The following is an 18,635-nucleotide window of genomic DNA, read 5'->3' on the forward strand; positions in this document are numbered from 1 at the left end:
TTAGGGCTTAGTTAATTTGCTAATTGGGGGAGAGTAAAATGTGAGACTAAAGTGTGACCAGGACGTGAATATACACTAATGATCATAACTTAAGGATAATGCTGATACATGGTGAAACAACGCTCTGGTGGGCGGTTTGCGGGTTGAAACCACCTCGGGGTGTGACCATGCGGTGCTCTTGACCTGCCGTCGTCGCACGGTGGCGCTGGCAGCAGTCCACAAATGCTAAGGTGTGTTGTTGCGTGGCAGAGTACGGTGCAGCGAATAAGTGTGCAGACGTTTTCAGACGTGCTAATGGTGACTATGTGTTGGAAATGGCTCAAAGAACACATGATGACGTTACGAGGGGTGGAATACTAGAGCGACAGGAGGTTGGACAAGCACAGAAGGTCGTAGCACGGGCCCTCCGTGTGCCACAAAGTGTGATCTCAAGATTATGGCAACGATTCCAGCAGACAGGAAACGTGTCCAGGTGCTACATTACGGGACGTTCACAGTGTACAAAACCGCAAGAAGACCGATATCTCACCATCAGTGCCCGCAGACGGCCACGGAGTACTGCAGGTAGCGTTGCCCGGGACCTTACTGCAGCCACTGGAACAGTTGTCTCCAGACACACAGTCTACAGACGACTAAACAGACATGGTTTATTCGCCCGGAGACCCACAAGGTGCATTCCACCGACCCCTGGTCACAGGAGAGGCCGTAAAGCCTGGTGTCAACAGCACAATGCATGGTCATTGGAACAGTGGTCCTACGTTAGGTTCACGGACGATTCCAGGTATAGTCTGAACAATGATTCTCGCCTGGTTTTCATCTAGCGTGAACCAGGAAACAGATACCAAGCCCTTAATGTCCTTGAAAGAAACCTGTATGGAGGTCGTGGTTTGATGGTGTTGGGTGGGATTATGATTGGTGCACGTACACCCCAGTACGTGTTTGACAGAGGAACTGTAACAGGTCAGGTGTATCGGAACGTCATTTTGCACCAGTATGGCCGCCTTTTCGGGGATGCAGTGGGTCTCACCTCCCTCCTGATGGATGATACCGCACGGCCCCACTGATCTGCCTTAGTGGAGTAGCACCTTGAAACAGAAGATGTCAGGCGAATAGAGTGGCCTGCCTATTCTCCAGACCTAAACCACATAGAGCACGCCTGGGATGCTCTCGGTCGACGTATCGCTACACGTCAAGAGTCCCGGCAGGCACTGGTGCAAGAATGGGGGGCTATACCCCAGCAGTTGCTCGACCAGCTAATCCAGAGTATGTCAACCCGTTGTGCGGCCTGTGTACGTGTGCATGGTGATCATATCTCATACTGATGTCGGGGTACATGCGCAGGAAACAGTGGCGTTTTGTAGCACATGTTTTTCGGGACGGTTTTCTCAACTTATCACCAATACCGTGGACTTACAGATCTGTGTCATGTGTGTTCCCTATGTGTCTATGCTATTAGCGCCAGTTCTGTATAGTTCCACGTTGTGTGGCACCGCATTCTGCAATTATCCTTAATTTATGAGAATCAGTGTAGTAAGCAAATTAAAGTTGATGTAGTGTGCATTAGTTATCAGATATGAAACAGTATGCAGAAAGCAAATTAGCGTAGAGGACGGCAGCAAAGCAGTCCTTGGACTTACGACTACACACTAAGCGATGCCAGCGAATCACATGCAGCATGTTATATACCATGTGTGCATCTTCTTGACGCCTCATTCTCTTACTGTTCTACATCTACATCTACATGACTACTCTGCAATTCACATTTAAGTGCTTGGCAGAGGGTTCATCGAACCACAATCATACTATCTCTCTACTATTCCACTCCCGAACAGCGAGCGGGAAAAACGAACACCTAAACCTTTCTGTTCGAGCTCTGATTTCTCTTATTTTATTTTGATGATCATTCCTACCTATGTAGGTTGGGCTCAACAAAATATTTTCGCATTCAGAAGAGAAAGTTGGTGACTGAAATTTCGTAAAAAGGTCTCGCCGCGACGAAAAACGTCTATGCTGTAATGACTTCCATCCCAACTCGTGTATCATATCTGCCACACTCTCTCCCCTATAACGCGATAATACAAAACGAGCTGCCCTTTTTTGCACCCTTTCGATGTCCTCCGTCAATCCCACCTGGTAAGGATCCCACACCGCGCAGCAATATTCTAACAGAGGACGAACGAGTGTAGTGTAAGCTGTCTCTTTAGTCGACTTGTTGCATCTGCTAAGTGTCCTGCCAATGAAACGCAACCTTTGGCTCGCCTTCCCGACAATATTATCTATGTGGTCCTTCCAACTGAAGTTGTTCGTAATTTTAACACCCAGGTACTTAGTTGAATTGACAGCCTTGAGAATTGTACTATTTATCGAGTAATCGAATTCCAACGGATTTCTTTTGGAACTCATGTGGATCATCTCACACTTTTCGTTATTTAGCGTCAACTGCCACCTGACACACCATACAGCAATCTTTTCTAAATCGCTTTGCAGCTGATACTGGTCTTCGGATGACCTTACTAGACGGTAAATTACAGCATCATCTGCGAACAGTCTAAGAGAACTGCTCAGATTGTCACCCAGGTCATTTATATAGATCAGGAACAGTAGAGGTCCCAGGACGCTTCCCTTTGGAACACCTGATATCACTTCAGTTTTACTCGATGATTTGCCGTCTATTACTACGAACTGCGACCTTCCTGACAGGAAATCACGAATCCAGTCGCACAACTGAGACGATACCCCATAGCTCCGCAGCTTGATTAGAAGTCGCTTATGAGGAACGGTGTCGAAAGCTTTCCGGAAATCTAGAAATACGGAATCAACTTGAGATCCCCTGTCGATAGCGGCCATTACTTCGTGCGAATAAAGAGCTAGCTGCGTTGCAGAAGAGCGATGTTTTCTGAAGCCATGCTGATTACGTGTCAATAGATCGTTCCCTTCGAGGTGGTTCATAATGTTTGAATACAGTATATGCTCCAACACCCTACTGCAAACCGACGTCAATGATATAGGTCTGTAGTTAAATGGATTACTCCTACTACCCTTCTTGAACACTGGTGCGACCTGCGCAATTTTCCAATCTGTAGGTACAGATCTATCGGTGAGCGAGCGGTTGTATATGAGTGCTAAGTAGGGAGCTATAGTATCAGCGTAATCTGAAAGGAACCTAATCGGTATACAATCTGGACCTGAAGACTTGCCCGTATCAAACGATTTGAGTTGCTTCGCAACCCCTAAGGTATCTACTTCTAAGAAACTCATGCTAGCAGATGTTCGTGTTTCAAATTCTGGAATATTCCATTCGTCTTCCCTGGTGAAGGAATTTCGGAAAACTGCGTTCAATAACTCCGCTTTAGCGGCACAGTCGTCGATAACAGTACCATCGGCACTGCGCAGCGAAGGTATTGACTGCGTCTTGCCGCTTGTGTACTTTACATACGACCAGAATTTCTTCGGATTTTCTACCAAATTTCGAGACAATGTTTCGTTGTGGAACCTATTAAAGGCATCTCGCATCGAAGTACGTGCCAAATTTCGCGCGTCTGTAAATTTTAGCCCATCTTCGGGATTTCGCGTTCTTCTGAACTTCGCATACTTTTTCCGTTGCCTCTGCAACAGCGTTCGGACCTTTTTTGTGTACCACGGGGGATCCGTTCCATCTCTTACCAATTTATGAGGTATGAATCTCTCAATTGCTGTTGTTACTATATCTTTGAATTTGAGCCACATCTCGTCTACATTCGCATAGTCAGTTCGGAAGGAATGCAAATTGTCTTTTAGGAAGGCTTCTAGTGGCACTTTATCCGCTTTTTTAAATAAAATTATTTTGCGTTTGTTTCTGATGGGTTTGGAAGAAATGGTATTGAGCCTAGCTACAATGACCTTGTGATCACTAATCCCTGTATCAGTCATGATGCTCTCTATCAACTCTGGATTGTTTGTGGCCAAGAGGTCAAGTGTGTTTTCGCAACCATTTACAATTCGCGTGGGTTCGTGGACTAACTGCTCGAAATAATTTTCGGAGAATGCATTTAGGACAATCTCGGAAGACGTTTTCTGCCTACCACCGGTTTTGACCAAGTATTTTTGCCAACATATCGAGGGTAGGTTGAAGTCCCCACCAACTATAACCGTATGAGTGGGGTATTTATTTGTTACGAGACTCAAACTTTCTCTGAACTGTTCCGCAACTGTATCATCGGAGTCTGGGGGTCGGTAGAAGGAGCCAATTATTAACTTAATTCGGCTGTTAAGTATAACCTCCACCCACACCAATTCGCACGGAGTATCTACTTCGACTTCACTACAAGATAAACCACTACTGACAGACACAAACACTCCAGCACCAATTCTGCCTAATCTATCTTTCCTGAACACCGTCTGAGACTTCGTAAAAATTTCTGCAGAACTTATTTCAGTCTTTAGCCAGCTTTCTGTACCTATAACGATATCAGCTTCTGTGCTTTCTATTAGCGCTTGAAGCTCAGGGACTTTTCCAGCGCAACTACAACAATTTACAACTATAATTCCGACTGTTCCTTGATCCAAGCACGTCCTGTAATTGCCAAGCACCCTTTGACATTGTAGCCCATCCCGCACTTTCCCGAGGCCTTCTAACCTAAAAAACCGCCCAGTCCACGCCACACAGCCTCCGCTACCCGTGTAGCCGCCAGCTGAGTGTAGTGAACTCCTGACCTATTCAGCGGAACCCGAAACCCCACCACCCTATGGCGCAAGTCAAGGAATCTGCAGCCAATACGGTCGCAAAACCGTCTGAGCCTCTGATTCAGACCCTCCACCCGGCTCTGCACCAAACGTCCGCAGTCGGTTCTGTCAACGATGCTGCAGATGGTGAGCTCTGCCTTCATCTCGTAAGCAAGACCAGCAGCCTTCACCAAATCAGATAGCCGCTGGAATCCAGAGAGAATTTCCTCAGATCCAAAGCGACACACGTCATTAGTGCCGACATGTGCCACCACCTGCAGCTGGCTGCACCCTGTGCTCTTCATGGCATCCGGAAGGACCCTTTCCACATCAGGAATGACTCCTCCCGGAATGCACACGGAGTGCACACTGGATTTCTTCCCCTTCTTAGCCGCCGTATCCCTAAGGGGCCCCATTACGCGCCTAACATTGGAGCTCCCAACTACCAGTAAGCCCACCCTCTGCGATTGCCCGGACCTTGAAGGCTGAGAATGATCCTCTGAAACAGGGTAGGCAGCTGCATCTGGCTCAGCCAGAGACAGTGCCTGAAACCTGTTTGTCAGACGCACCGGGGAGGCTTTCTGATCAGCCTACGGGGACGCCTTTCGCTGCCTGCCACGCCTTGGAACGACCTCCCAATCAACCACAGGCGAGGGCTCAGCCCCACTGCGGGCAGCAACCGGGGCAAACACAGCGGCAGACCGATCTGGGGACAGACGGGACGAGGTTGACATCCCCGTGATACCCGAGTCCGGCTCCCCACAGTGGTGCCCATTGGCAACAGCCTCAAGCTGCGCGACCGAAGTCAGCGCCGATTGCGCTGTAGTCTTGCGTCGTTCCTGTTTTTTGAGTAGAAAATACCAAGGTATAGTGTGTCGTGGTTTAGAATGCTTCCCTTCATGTCACAATCTGGAAACTATTGACTGACACTGTAATATTATTAAAGTTGCTATATTATTAATGTTCTTTTATAGACATTATTGAACGGCCAACAGTGAAGCGCTTATTTACGCTTCAGCTATATCTACATGGATACTACACAAGTCACTTTTAAATGCCTGGCAGGGTTCATTGGACCACCTTCTCAATAATTCTCCATAATTCCATTCTCGAACAGCGTGCGGAAAACATGAACACCTATATCTTTCCATGTGAGCTCTGGTTTGCCTTCTTTCATTATGATGATCGTTCCCTACGTAGGTCGAAGTCAACCAAATATTTTCGCATTCGCAGAAGAAAGTTGTTGATTGAAATTTCGTGAGAAGATCCCGTCGCAACAAAACCGCCTTTGTTTTAATTATGTCCACTTCACATTCTGTATCTTACCGTGGCACTCTCTCCCCTATTTCTCGATAATACAAAACGTGCTGCCTGCCCTTCTTTGAATTTTCTCGGTATACTCCGTTAACCCTATCTGGTAGGAATCCCACACCGCACAACAGCACTCCAAAAGAGGATTGACAAGTGTAGTGTAGGCAGTGTCTTTAGTAGGTACGTAGTATCAAATAAGTATTCTGCCAGTAAAACGCAGTATTTGGTTCCCCTTCCCCACAACATTTTCTATGAGTTCTTTCCAATTTAAGTTGTTCGTAATCGTAATTCCTGGGTATATAGTTGAATTTACGGCGTTGAGATTTGATGGATTTATAGTTTAACCAAAGTTCAACGAATTCCTTTTAGCACTCATGTGGATGACCTCACGCTTTTCATTATTTAGGGTTGATGCCAGTTTTTGCACCATACAGATATATTTTCTAAATAGTTTTGCAGTATGTTTTGATCTTCTGGTGAGTTTATAAGACAAAAACCGACAACATCACCGGCAAGCAACCTTCATGCTAATACTATCTTGCAGAGTAGAAGTATGGCACATACAGCTTAGAAGAACCATATGTAGACCAAAGCTACTGGGCTGTTAGGAATTTGACTGTTCCATTTAAACGAAGAATTTCCAATAGCCATTGTAGGTTCTTTACTCAACGTAGGATCTCCACTGTGCTGAGCAAACAAAAATTGCTACAGGAACAATTATGAAACAGGAGCTACAGGCAAATAACAATTACTGAATTGTGCTGCACGTCCGCTTCACTACAACATCGCAACTCAAAGGATAACAGGATTTGGAAAGGATGAAACAGAAATTCACAGGCTAACATATTCATAACAGAACTTCCTTATCACAATTACACTAAAAAACAAATAAATTGAAATGAAATATTAAGTAGCTCGTAGCAGTTCGAGGTGTCCTAACAATAAACTGATGTCTAGTTCCGTCTGGTTAAACTATTAAAAGAACGTAGTATAATTAGGATTTCACGTTGATGTGGTCATTAGAGACGGAACTCAAGTTCGGACTGGGGAACGAAATCTGTCGTGTTATCTTAAAAGCAACCGTCCGGGCCTTTGTCTTAAGGGGACACGCCCCTCAACGGGCTGCATTTTTAGCATTATCTTCACCTTCCTATTGCATCTGATCTATAAATGAGAGATAGCTCAAAATTCTTACACACAATTAGGGACATCTGCAAAGCACTTCCCTAGAAATCATTGAGATATTTATCATATTTTGGTAGTGAGAACTATATTTATAATAGTATAAAAAACGGAACACTATTTCACTGCAGTACCATTTTCTTTGGAACCACTGACTGCACAGCTTGGAAAAAGAGCCAGCGTACAGACAACATGCACGTAAGTGTTTTATGCCTCCAGTTTCCTTTCGTGATGTTGATCTGTGAAAAAGACAAGTAATTTATTTTACTACAACAGAAATGTTTAAAAATGTAGCTCAAATATCACCGACATCATCATCATGTTACAAATTTTTCAGGAAATAGTAGGCAAAGGAGATAGAGGAGGTCATCCCAAATACTTGTACTAATTTTTGTGCGGTTAACTTCAGTCATTTAGGAGAGAAGTCTACCTGAATGATGAAAATTCAAGTTTTCGGTAAATCGCAAAAGAAGATTTACAGATTTATTAACTTACCAGTATGCTCGTTTAGAACATTACAGCTGCATACTCCAGTTGTCCTCCTGTTTTCTTATCCTCCATACTCTTTCTCTTAATTCTTTTCTTTATCCTTGACTCCTTGGTAGCAGCTTCTGCAGCTGTCTCTGCTTCGGTTACCCGCCGCTTAACAATAGCGGTTGTAGCTGATTCCATATTCCTTCCCGTCTGGATGTTCAATTTTTTCATATCATTGATCCTTGAAATTGCACCATCATTGAATGTTATTATTGCATTTATTACACCAACCTTCAGCATTGTCAGCCAAACAAATACAGTTTTGGGTATTCTCTCCCATATACAGCTGCTGAAGTTTTCATTTACGTTCTGAGAGAGACCATGCATACATTTCCTAAGTAGATTTTTATTTGCCAGATCCCTATATATAGGCATAATGTCCTCCATTACAGCAAGTGGTAAGGAATGCTAGTGGGTATATTGTATGCCTGTAGCATTTCTCACCCAGTACTTGCAACAAGAATCTTCCCCTTTTGGACACAAACCAGGCTGTGCGGTTTCATCTGTTGACAAATCTCATACATTTCACCTTATTGCTAGTATACAATATTGAGCCAAAGAATCACTTTCACTTTTTGTAAGACGACCTGGACCACCTATGTCTTTTCCGTCTGACAGTTTTTTTCCACTGAAGTCTTTACATAATTTTCTCAGTCGAGTTCCCATTCTTTTTTGTAAATCCCCAACACATTCAAGCTTTTCTGTCAGAGTTTCCCCATATGGTAGTGTGTCCTTTACAGCCTCCATCCCCGAGGTGGCTTACATACGTCACATCACGACTGACCTCTGATCTTCTAAAAATGTTTAGAACTCCGTTCGTTTCATGTTTACACTTGGGCCATCAAAGTTCTTTACACAAATATGGGTGCCAATAAATTTACTTGAACAACCCTGGCAGTGCTTTGTTAGACATAATCTAGTATCTTACCAGTTTCGATAAATGTGGTAGTTCCAACTCCATTCAGAGAAGTATGACCTCTCTTCTGCCAAGATCCTTCAAATGCTGCTACACTGTCTGTATTCTCAGACAAGGCTACTGCTTCTCCTGCTGCTCTTTTCATTGAATGTTCACTTACACCATATGAAGCATTATCTATTAATTTATTGTATCTGTCAAACATCAGTAGAGGTGGGGGCAAATCCATCACTGCACAAAAAGTCTGGGCAGCTCTCCTTCCCCTTCCAATACATAGCGTTGCATAAACAAGCTGAATATTTACACTGTAATGTCGACTATCAGTTACTGGCGATGTCATAGTATCACTGTGCATATTACACGAGTTACAGGCAACCACTAACCGACTTGAAAGTACCTTCCTGGATGAAAAGTCCTCAGAAACGTGAATACTATCTTCACAATTGCAGTACTTACCTTTCACAACACTCTTCAAAAGTCTTGACAGCATAGTTAGGTTCACAATAACATTTCCGTCGTTATTGCTGCTCACAGTCTACTATGATTGTTCTTACTACATTCAGAAAGAGAAAGTTTACGTCTATAAGCACTGCCTGTAGACAGTTTTCCTGGGCGACTTTTGAAGCAACTGTTGTGTATTATTCGCTTGTGTTTGGAACTGGAAGCCACGAAACTTTCATTTGGGGCTAAATTTCTTTACTCTCGCCTTTTTTAGCACAGGAAACACACACACAGAAACAAAACAACACACATTAACTTCAATACCACACGCGTATGAAATTCCGAAATTATATATCTCAGATCTTTGTTTACATTCGAACCATAGCCTTTTAGACATGACTTTAGACTTTGGTTCCGGGAGTCAGTGCCTTCTAGAATACACCTGTGTTGACGATCCGTAAGTAACGACGAAAAAAAACAGAAGAACAAAATAATGGCACCTCGTATTCTGACGCACTTCAAACTGGCACATGGGCGTGGTCCCTGTGCAACATTACGTTCAACCTCAATTTTAGAACGAACGGAAAATGAGAATACCCATAGACTACACATTTTTGAAATCAGCATGACATGCTCTTTTCAATAGCCCAAGAATTATTTATCTAATTCTTGGTCATTTTCATGACCAACTCCCCTTAAGCTATATCAGGAAACAAACAGAACTTAAATCAGAATGACCGTGCCGGGATTTGGACTGTGGTGCTCTCGAACGCGGATCCAGTATCTCAATCGTTGCGCTACATTGCTGAGTAGTCAAACAATTACAGCTGTAAGCAACAGAAACTCACTGACGTCGGAGTCTCCAGAATAACTGTGGTTCAATTTTAATAAATTTGCTTTTTGGTTAGTTTCTGTTAAATTTTGTCTTCCATTGTTCCGTTAAGCAGCGTCGGCAGTTTATGCCAATAATAATATAATAATCGAGCTTTGCGTCTTATACAAATTAATTTATTAATGAACTTACAAAATCTGTTAAATATTTGGTATGCAATATGACAGTGTACATTTCGTATAGGCCCTGAGAAAACAGCAGTTTCCTTTATAGCATTCAGAGAAAGAACACCTATAAGTTATAAACTTTCGGTATCTACTGACTGCACTCCTAAAGAATCAAGGATTTTAAGAAACTCGTTTAGAATATGTAGCATGCGCGGGAGTCGCCCTAAATACAAAAAACATGATTATTAAATGAGAACTGACATAGTAATTAAACACTTGAAATTCCGTTAGTCGCTTTGGTTGCTGGTAACGTGTCATAATCATTAAGAGCTTTCACGTTGCTCTCGACGTCTGATTGATATCGAGTTCACGGAAGACGAAGCATTGGCTGAGCTTACATAAGATGGAAGGAAGATGCCACCATGTATAATAGCAAGTTGCACTGCATCATTGGCACATTCGTAGACAGTTAATGAATTCGAAGCGACAGAATTTTTTACTACCGCAAAGAAAGCGGATAACTGCAGTTATAGGTTCGCGTAAATTTAGGAATATGAACATTACGTATTACATCCTACGACCAGAACTGACTGGTATATAGGCAGTGTGATCACCACACTAACGAGGTCGATGCTATACTGAGTTTAATAATAAATGACGGTAGGGTTTTCCGTACTCTCCAAACGAACGTTGAGCATATCAGAATTTATGTTTCTTCTAACCTTTCCGAACAAGTATTTCACAATGATTCAACAACATGTATGCTAATGGAAGTCAGTTTAGAATAGAAAACTCTATCAAAGTCTGCCGAAATGTGAGTCCGATTCTTAACCACTGGGTCACATCACTCGCTTAATATATTCTAAATATCATGGACGTTGGAATACTATCAATAACGCTACTATGAAATGAAATGTCAGAATCTTAAAACTTTTCCTTTGTCATTTTTCTTCTTCTTTTATGACGAATGCAATAAACCACCACTAACCGACAAAGGCCATTGCTGCTAAGTATGCCGTTTCGCGCAACGGAATTCGAAAGATATTTTCTGGCTTTTAATGCGGCAGTCGGTCTATCGAATGATGCAGTGGTGAAATCTTATACGCCCTACCATTTCCAATTCAATTCTCAGGTCTCACAGGCGTTTGCGAAAATTCCGCCACCCCGTTCACCCACTCCACTTCACACATCCTTTTCCCTGCTTTCCAACGAGGAAAAATTATGTTAACGATGTTTCGTAGAAAAAGACGACCAACTCACTTTATTTATTTGCAATTGTCTGTTGCTGGTAGTTTTCAAACAGAGAAACGTACATTCAGTCACGGAGAGACTACTGATGCCATATCTGCGCTTACTATTTTGAGTGTCGAAATTGCAGAGAGAGAAAATTTCGCGGCTGAGTTGATTCTACAAGGCGCACTAGACGTCTGTTGGATGGTGCGGAAACAGAAATGAAAAGTGACAGGAGCAGCGCATGGCCACTGGGGACTTGCTTCTCGAGGGGTGAAAGAAATTTCAAGGGACGCCTTTCGAGCGTTGTGCTGGCGCCCTTCCACCTCTTTCCAGCGGAGTCACGAGAAAGCAAGCGGTATTTCATTACGTGTCGTGGAAATGGTAAAATGTCCTGACAGGGTTTTGCCATTATGAGCCTTTTGGCTGTAACATAGGCTGTTTTCTGATTACGAGCATCTTATTTATGTTTACGTTGTATGGATGTTGCTAAGAAGGAGATGGGATTGATCTTGTTTACATTTCAAAAGAAATATAAATCATGACAATATAATGAAATCCTACTCTTTTTGTGTCTATTCTTTGAACATCTTGGGTTCAAATACAAAGGATGTAGGTTCAGAACTCTCTTTTGTCCTTGGAGTGAAACACTACCCCAAATGGTGGAAGAGCCAACTATTATCATCGATATGATAATGCAGAGGATGTTGTGAATCACTGAATTCAGCATAACGTTAAGTGTATCATGGAACATGCATTCTCTAAAATTCACGATGACCTCATTAATTGAAACAAAATTTCTGGCGCTAAAGTAGTTGTCAGTTGGGATTTATGGGTGGCGACTGCTCGGGAAGGGATTATTAAGAGTGTGAAGACAAAGGCTGACTACTGCCATAGATCGCATATTATTTTATTTGTGTTTGACTAGTTTTGTTTATCAGACGGAAGACCCCTGAGCTATTAATTGCCTCGGTGGTAACACGTCATAGTTTTAAAGCACCGCTCGGTCCCATTTTCAGCACTACTCGCATCTGCCCACCGAAACTAATCAAATGATTAGACGTCCAGAGTGGCCGAGCGGTTCTAGGCGCTTCAGTCTGTAACCGCGCGACCGCTACGGTCGCAGGCTCGAATCCTGCCTCGGGCATGGATGTGTGTGATGTCCTTAGGTTAGTTAGATTTAAGTAGTTCTAAGTTCTAGGGGACTGATGACCTCAGAAGTAAAGTCCCATAGTGCTCAGAGCCATTTGAACCATTTAATCTAATGATTGTGCCACTATATCCGTACACTGATTACAAAGGTCGCTGCAGCCATACAGGTGATGCTTGCGTTTGCTAACTATTGTTAACATTCCAAGAGTCGGAGCGTGGAGGTCTGAATGTTGGAGGAAACTGGAGAATATGAAAAAACGAGACGAGAAAATAAAAGTAAGACTTTTTATCAATTGATGGGGTGAAGTTGAAGGAAGATAGAGAAAATCGCGGAATTTGTAAAATGTGTCAAGGGTGTGAAAATTTGATAATCCTTGGCAATTTTAACATTTTTATAAGGCAGGAAATGGAAGGTAGGGATACTGGGGAATAAGAGTTGTAGTAAAGGAGTGAGGGGAAGGAGGAGGGGAGATGAGGAAGGAAAAAGCTCCTGGGGTAGGTTTCAACCTGATTTAGTGAACACACGCTTCCAAGGTAAGAGGAATAAAGGTATATTTGGAAAAGATTAAGAAACAGTAAGATGTCAAAAAAATTACACTATTGGGAAAAAATCACAGTGTTAAGAACTAATTAATGTAGAGTAATGAAATTTCGGGAATACATTTGACTAGTTAACACATTTCAGTGCTTAACACTCCAAGATCACGGGGTAACGTAGGCACCAGATAAGTCATTGCAAATGTGAAATGCTGCGGCATTAATAACGGGTGTAGCCGCCAGAATGTTGACTGCAAGCATGCTGACGTGCGTGCGTTGTGTTGTACAGGTTATGTATGTCAGTGTGTGGGATGGAGCTTCATGCCTGTAGCAGTTGGTCAGTCAGTACAGCGACGGTTAGAGCATGTTGGGTTACAACCGCAGAGTGTGTGCGAGCGCAAACCATTTGGGAAATACTGTGCGTGTGATGACCACGAGAATGTTTTTGCTGTCATAAGAAATCGCACCCCAGACCATAACTCCAGGAGAGGTCCAGTGTGTCTAGAACACGCATAGGTTGGTTGCAGGCCCTCCTTCTAACCAACCCAATAACAGCACTGGCGACGAGGCAGAACCAGCTTTCATCAGAAAACAGAACGGATCTCCACCTTACACGCCAATGAGCTCTAGCTTGATACCACTGAATTCACACGAAAAAGGTTCAAATGGCTCTGAGCACTATGGCACTTAACATATGAGGCCATCAGTCCCCTAGAACTTAGAACTACTTAAACCTAACTAACCTAAGGACATCAAACACATCCATGCGCAAGGCAGCATTCGAACCTGCGACCTTAGCTGTCGCGGGGTTCCAGACTGAAGTGCCTAGAACCGCTCACTGAAGTCACAAATGGCTGTCGTCTGGGATTAGTGAAATGTGCCCTAAAGAGCATCTGGCTCGGAGCTCTCCTTAAAGTAAGTAACAGTTGGTTTTGTGACTGTGGTGCCAACTGTTGCTCAGATTGCTGCAGCAGATGCAGTACGATGCGCCAGAGCCACACGCCTAACACCATGGTCTTCCGTCTCGGTAGACCCACGTGGTTGTGCGGATCCCTAGTCTTCTTGAGACCATACATTCTCGTCACTACCGCTGCCAACAATAATGGTTCAAATGGCTCTGAGCACTGTGGGACTTAACATCTATGGTCATCAGTCCCCTAGGACTTAGAACTACTTAAACCTAACTAACCTAAGGACATCACACAACACCCAGCCATCACGAGGCAGAGAAAATCCCTGACCCCGTTGGGAATCGAACCCGGGAACCCGGGCGTGGGGAGCGAGAACGCTACCGCACGACCACGAGATGCGCGCTGCCGACAATCGTCAGTCGTGTAGAGTGACTACATTCCTGTCAAGTCTTTCTGCAATATCGCAGGAAGAACTTCCACAGCCAAGTAGCCCTATTACCTCCGTTCAAACTCAGTGAGGTGTTGATAATGGCGTATTTTTTGCCTTAAAGGCACTCTTGACTAACATCCAATCTCAAAGGTACCTAGCGTTCATGACCATTACAGCGTGTATTTAAAGCAAACGTCACACAGATAGTGGCACTTCTAGAGCCAGTCTTATGCGACTGGTCCGAAATTTAAATAGATATAATCTGTCAGATGTAGAAACACACCTACCAACTTTTGTTTATGTCGCACAACTCCTTCTTTGTGCTTCGATTTTTTTCCATCATTGTACATCTCGGTTAGACGTATATAAAGATTTTGATATCAAATTCTGAACTGCAAAACATACCCGGATGTGAACAAAGATTCAGACTATAGGAACTAGTTATGAACAGCTGGTTGAAGTCTGAAATGATAAAAAAGAAATCTATGGTGACCTGGAATACTAAAAATTTAGGTCAGAATGAAACGAATTGAAAATACTCTCAGACATTGAGCTATAGTTAGAGCAAATGTCTTTAAAATCGTTCAGTAGGAGAAGAGTGAAATATACGAGTAATAAAGACGGGCATTGATAAAGCATAACCGGACCACGTAGCAATGGCAAAAGGGGGGGGGGGGGCGAAGGAACCCTGGTCGTGTCAAGAAATTTTCTGTCTGACATATGGAAGTCACTATGTAAGACTTCTACGAATGAATTAGGAAGACAGCAGTATAGGTTTTTAGGTACGAGATTAGTATGGAGGAATCTTTCCTTGTTTAAATAATTTGTCAGAATTCAGAGCAGAGATTTCGGTGCAGCCCTTGTGGTTTCAGTGTTCCTCACACGTGACACGATGATATTCGATAACTTTTGCCACATGCTACAGACTTCATAGCTGGAAACTTTTTGGCAGATGGGTATTCTCATAGGAATCGTTCTTTTAATAACAAAAAAAGGAAACAGTTACATTTAGTAACTCACAAATCAGTTACCGATTTCTTACATCATCATAAGGTCGCAGCCACAAATAAAATGATGTGCGAGATATAATTTACGTGGTCACAGTTCTTAGAAAGAAAATGTTTATGAAAAAACAGATTACAAAATAAATCGATTCAATTTAAAAATAAATAAGAAAGTTTACTTTAATATTGTAATAAGGTCTATCACATTTACAGAACTGAATTTAAAACACGCTCCTTTATACAACACCATAAAAGTACTGTTAGCTTTTATTTTACAAAACGTCTGACCGTGTTCGTGTTACTAATGGTTAATTTAGTCAGTCGGGCTCAAAATTAATTATTCTTCTACGAAAAACACCATAATCAGTCGATAGAACAACGCAGATTACAAATTGTTTGTTAGGTCACACAAATCTGTAATTATGTGGTGTAGGGAGATAAAATTACGGTCGCCAGTCTCATTCGGACATACTTTTTAATGAGTAGAGAAATCGCAATAATTGAATCCCAAATTTCAATTATTTATTAATTGTCTACCCTCACTGTTTGATGATAAAGCTTTCGAAATAGCTTTTCCGTATAATATTGGTTATTTACGTTACTGTGGAACACTAGTTAACCAACAAGTCATTCCCTCACATTAACGGTTACGAAAATATCCTGTAAGGTCTTCACCTAAGCAACAAATTAAGTAACGTTAGAAATTTATCTGTAGTTCTGTATTCTCTACACAGATGTCCCGTAAAGATTAGCATGCATAAACGAGCACTGCTTGCAACACTTGCCAAACAGTGACATGTTAGTAAATTGTTAATCGTTTACCTTGAACTACTGTTGCAATAATAATCTCAGAGTAAATTTACTTTTAGATTAGTGGTTGATTTCTCATGAAAAACTGATTCTATTCCAACATTATGCAACAGAATAAGCTTTTAAACCTTTGAAACTGGATTCAGTCTGTGAATTACTTTTCAAGAAAACGTAAATTACTGATAATCTTTAAGAAAATAAGCCAGTGTTCCGTTTAAAATTATGACGCTAAGTTAATCTTGGATTAAAACAGTCTCTATTCACACGTTAATTACACTATAGTGACAAAAGAATACGTTGTACATTCTGTCTATGTAGTTTACGATGCTACAGAAAACAGTACATTTCCTGTACGCGAAGAAGCACAACACTATACCGTCATCGGCGAATATTCTGTAGTTTCAGGCTCAGCATTTACAAGGATCCCACATGGCTCTCCGTTCAAGTAACAATTGACATGGAACACTGTTAACAAGTACCACGTCTTTACTATCGGAGCCAACAACTATCCGAGTTGTTTAGATTTTAGTCTCGTAGCCTATGAAGGCTGACTACTGACTGCTGCTTTGTCCTCAGTTGGGGCGCTCTTCATGCTCCTACCATCTTTTCCACTTCCGCAGTTTTGCCTCACTAGGTCCCTCGGGAAAATACATGAAACGGCTTCACTCTCATAGGCTGCAGGTCAAATACAGAATGAGAATAGACAGAGGAACAATCGGTATTATAGTCGTAAATTGTGTTGGGAAATAACCTGGACTCCAAGCTCTAACAGAAAGCACAGAAGCTCAAATCGTTGTAGATGTTGTAAGCTGGCTAAGGCCGGAAATACTTTCAGACGAAACTCTTACAGAGCAGCTGATGGTGTCCAGAAAGGATGTATTAAATGCTGTTGGTGGTGGAGCGTTTGCTGCTGTTACATGTAGTGAAGTTGAAGTAGACAATTGCTGTCAAGGTGGGTAAAGGTTATCCTTGACAACTGGAATAAATTAATAACTGGCTCCTTTAAGTGAGTCCCAGACTCAGATGATACGGTTGACCAAAGAGTTGAAGAAAACTTGAGTCTCATTTCAAACAGGTACTCCACTCTTACATTTATAGTTGGGGGTGACTTCTATCCTCGATATGTTGGCGAAAACAAATGTTTGAAGTCGTTGGTAGGTATTAAACATCGTCCGAGATGGTACTAAATACTTTCTCTGGCAATTATTTTGAGCAATTTGTACAGGGGCCAACTCGAAGAGCAAATGGTTGCGAAAACGTACTTGACCTATTAGCAACAAATAATCCTGAGAAAATAGTGGGCATCTTTACGCATGCAATGATTAGTGTAGCGAGACTGAATACTGTAACGTCCAAATCCACCAAAACTAAGTGTAAAAAAGGAGATAAAAATTCGCTTATTGTCTTCCTAAGAGGCAGTCGCCACACCTTCCAAAGTATGTAACCGTTGATCAAATGTGGCTTAAAATTAAATGAATAGCCTCGACGGCAGTTGAGTGATTTACACAAAATAAATTAATAACAGACGGAACTGATAACCCATGGTACACAAAATGGGAAAGAACACAGTTACAGAGCCAAAGAAAAACGCATACCAAATTTAAAGGAACGCAAAATCTCCAAGATTTCCGATGTTTAACTGGTGCTCGAAATTTTACGCGGACTTCAATGCATGATACTTCTACTAGTTTTCACAACAAAATTCTGTCTCAAAATCTGGCAGAAAACCATTGAGATTATGGTCGTCTGTAAAATACATCAGCTGCAAGACACTGTTACTATCCTCACTGCACGATAACAATGGTAATGTTTTTGTTCTTTTGTTTTTCAGGATTCCTTCACAAAAGAGGACAAAGTAAAAACTCCAGAATTGGAATCAAGAACAGCTGCCTGCCAACATAAGAAAATCTGAAGTCGACATCCTCCGTGCAGCGAAGTAACATAAAGCACTTAATAAAGGTAAGTCTTCCGCTGCAGGTCCTACAAAGATTTAATTCCTTTCAGTGAGCACTGATACAATAGTTCTCTACTTATCAATCTCTCGATGAAAGATCTGGAACTAAAGACCAGGAACTCGCTTAGGTCACTGCACTAGTGAAGAAAGGAAATAGGAGTAATCCGCTGAATTACAGATTCATATCACCGATGTCGATTTGCAGTAAGATTTTGGAACATCTATTGTGTTCGACCTTTATGAATTACCTCGAAGAAAACGATCTGTTGACACGTGGTCATCACGGCTTCATAAAACATCGTTACTGTGAAACACAACTAGCTCGTTATTCAGATGAAGTGAAGGGTGCTATTAACAGGGATTCTCTGACTGTTTCCATATTTCAAGATTTAGAAGATGCTTTTGACATCGTTCCTCATAAGCGACACGTAATCAAACTGCGTGCCTACAGAATATCGTTTCAATTTTGTGATTGGATTCCTGATTTCCTGTCGGAAGGGCCACGGTTGGAATTAATTGACGA

At 42.2% G+C, this 18,635-nt stretch overlaps 1 protein-coding gene across 1 annotated transcript in view; it reads left to right on the top strand.

Moving 5' to 3' along the window:
- LOC126297995 (leukocyte elastase inhibitor-like) overlaps nucleotides 1–18,635 on the top strand; it is a 176,132-nt gene that overhangs the window by 36,754 nt on the left and 120,743 nt on the right. The window contains exon 2 of the mRNA XM_049989311.1: nucleotides 17,990–18,117. The gene's annotated coding sequence lies outside the window, so the exon portion shown is untranslated. The remainder of the gene's footprint in view (nucleotides 1–17,989; nucleotides 18,118–18,635) is intronic.

The sequence above is a fragment of the Schistocerca gregaria genome, chromosome X (genome assembly GCF_023897955.1).
Source record: "Schistocerca gregaria isolate iqSchGreg1 chromosome X, iqSchGreg1.2, whole genome shotgun sequence".
Taxonomy (NCBI): Eukaryota; Metazoa; Arthropoda; class Insecta; order Orthoptera; family Acrididae; genus Schistocerca; species Schistocerca gregaria.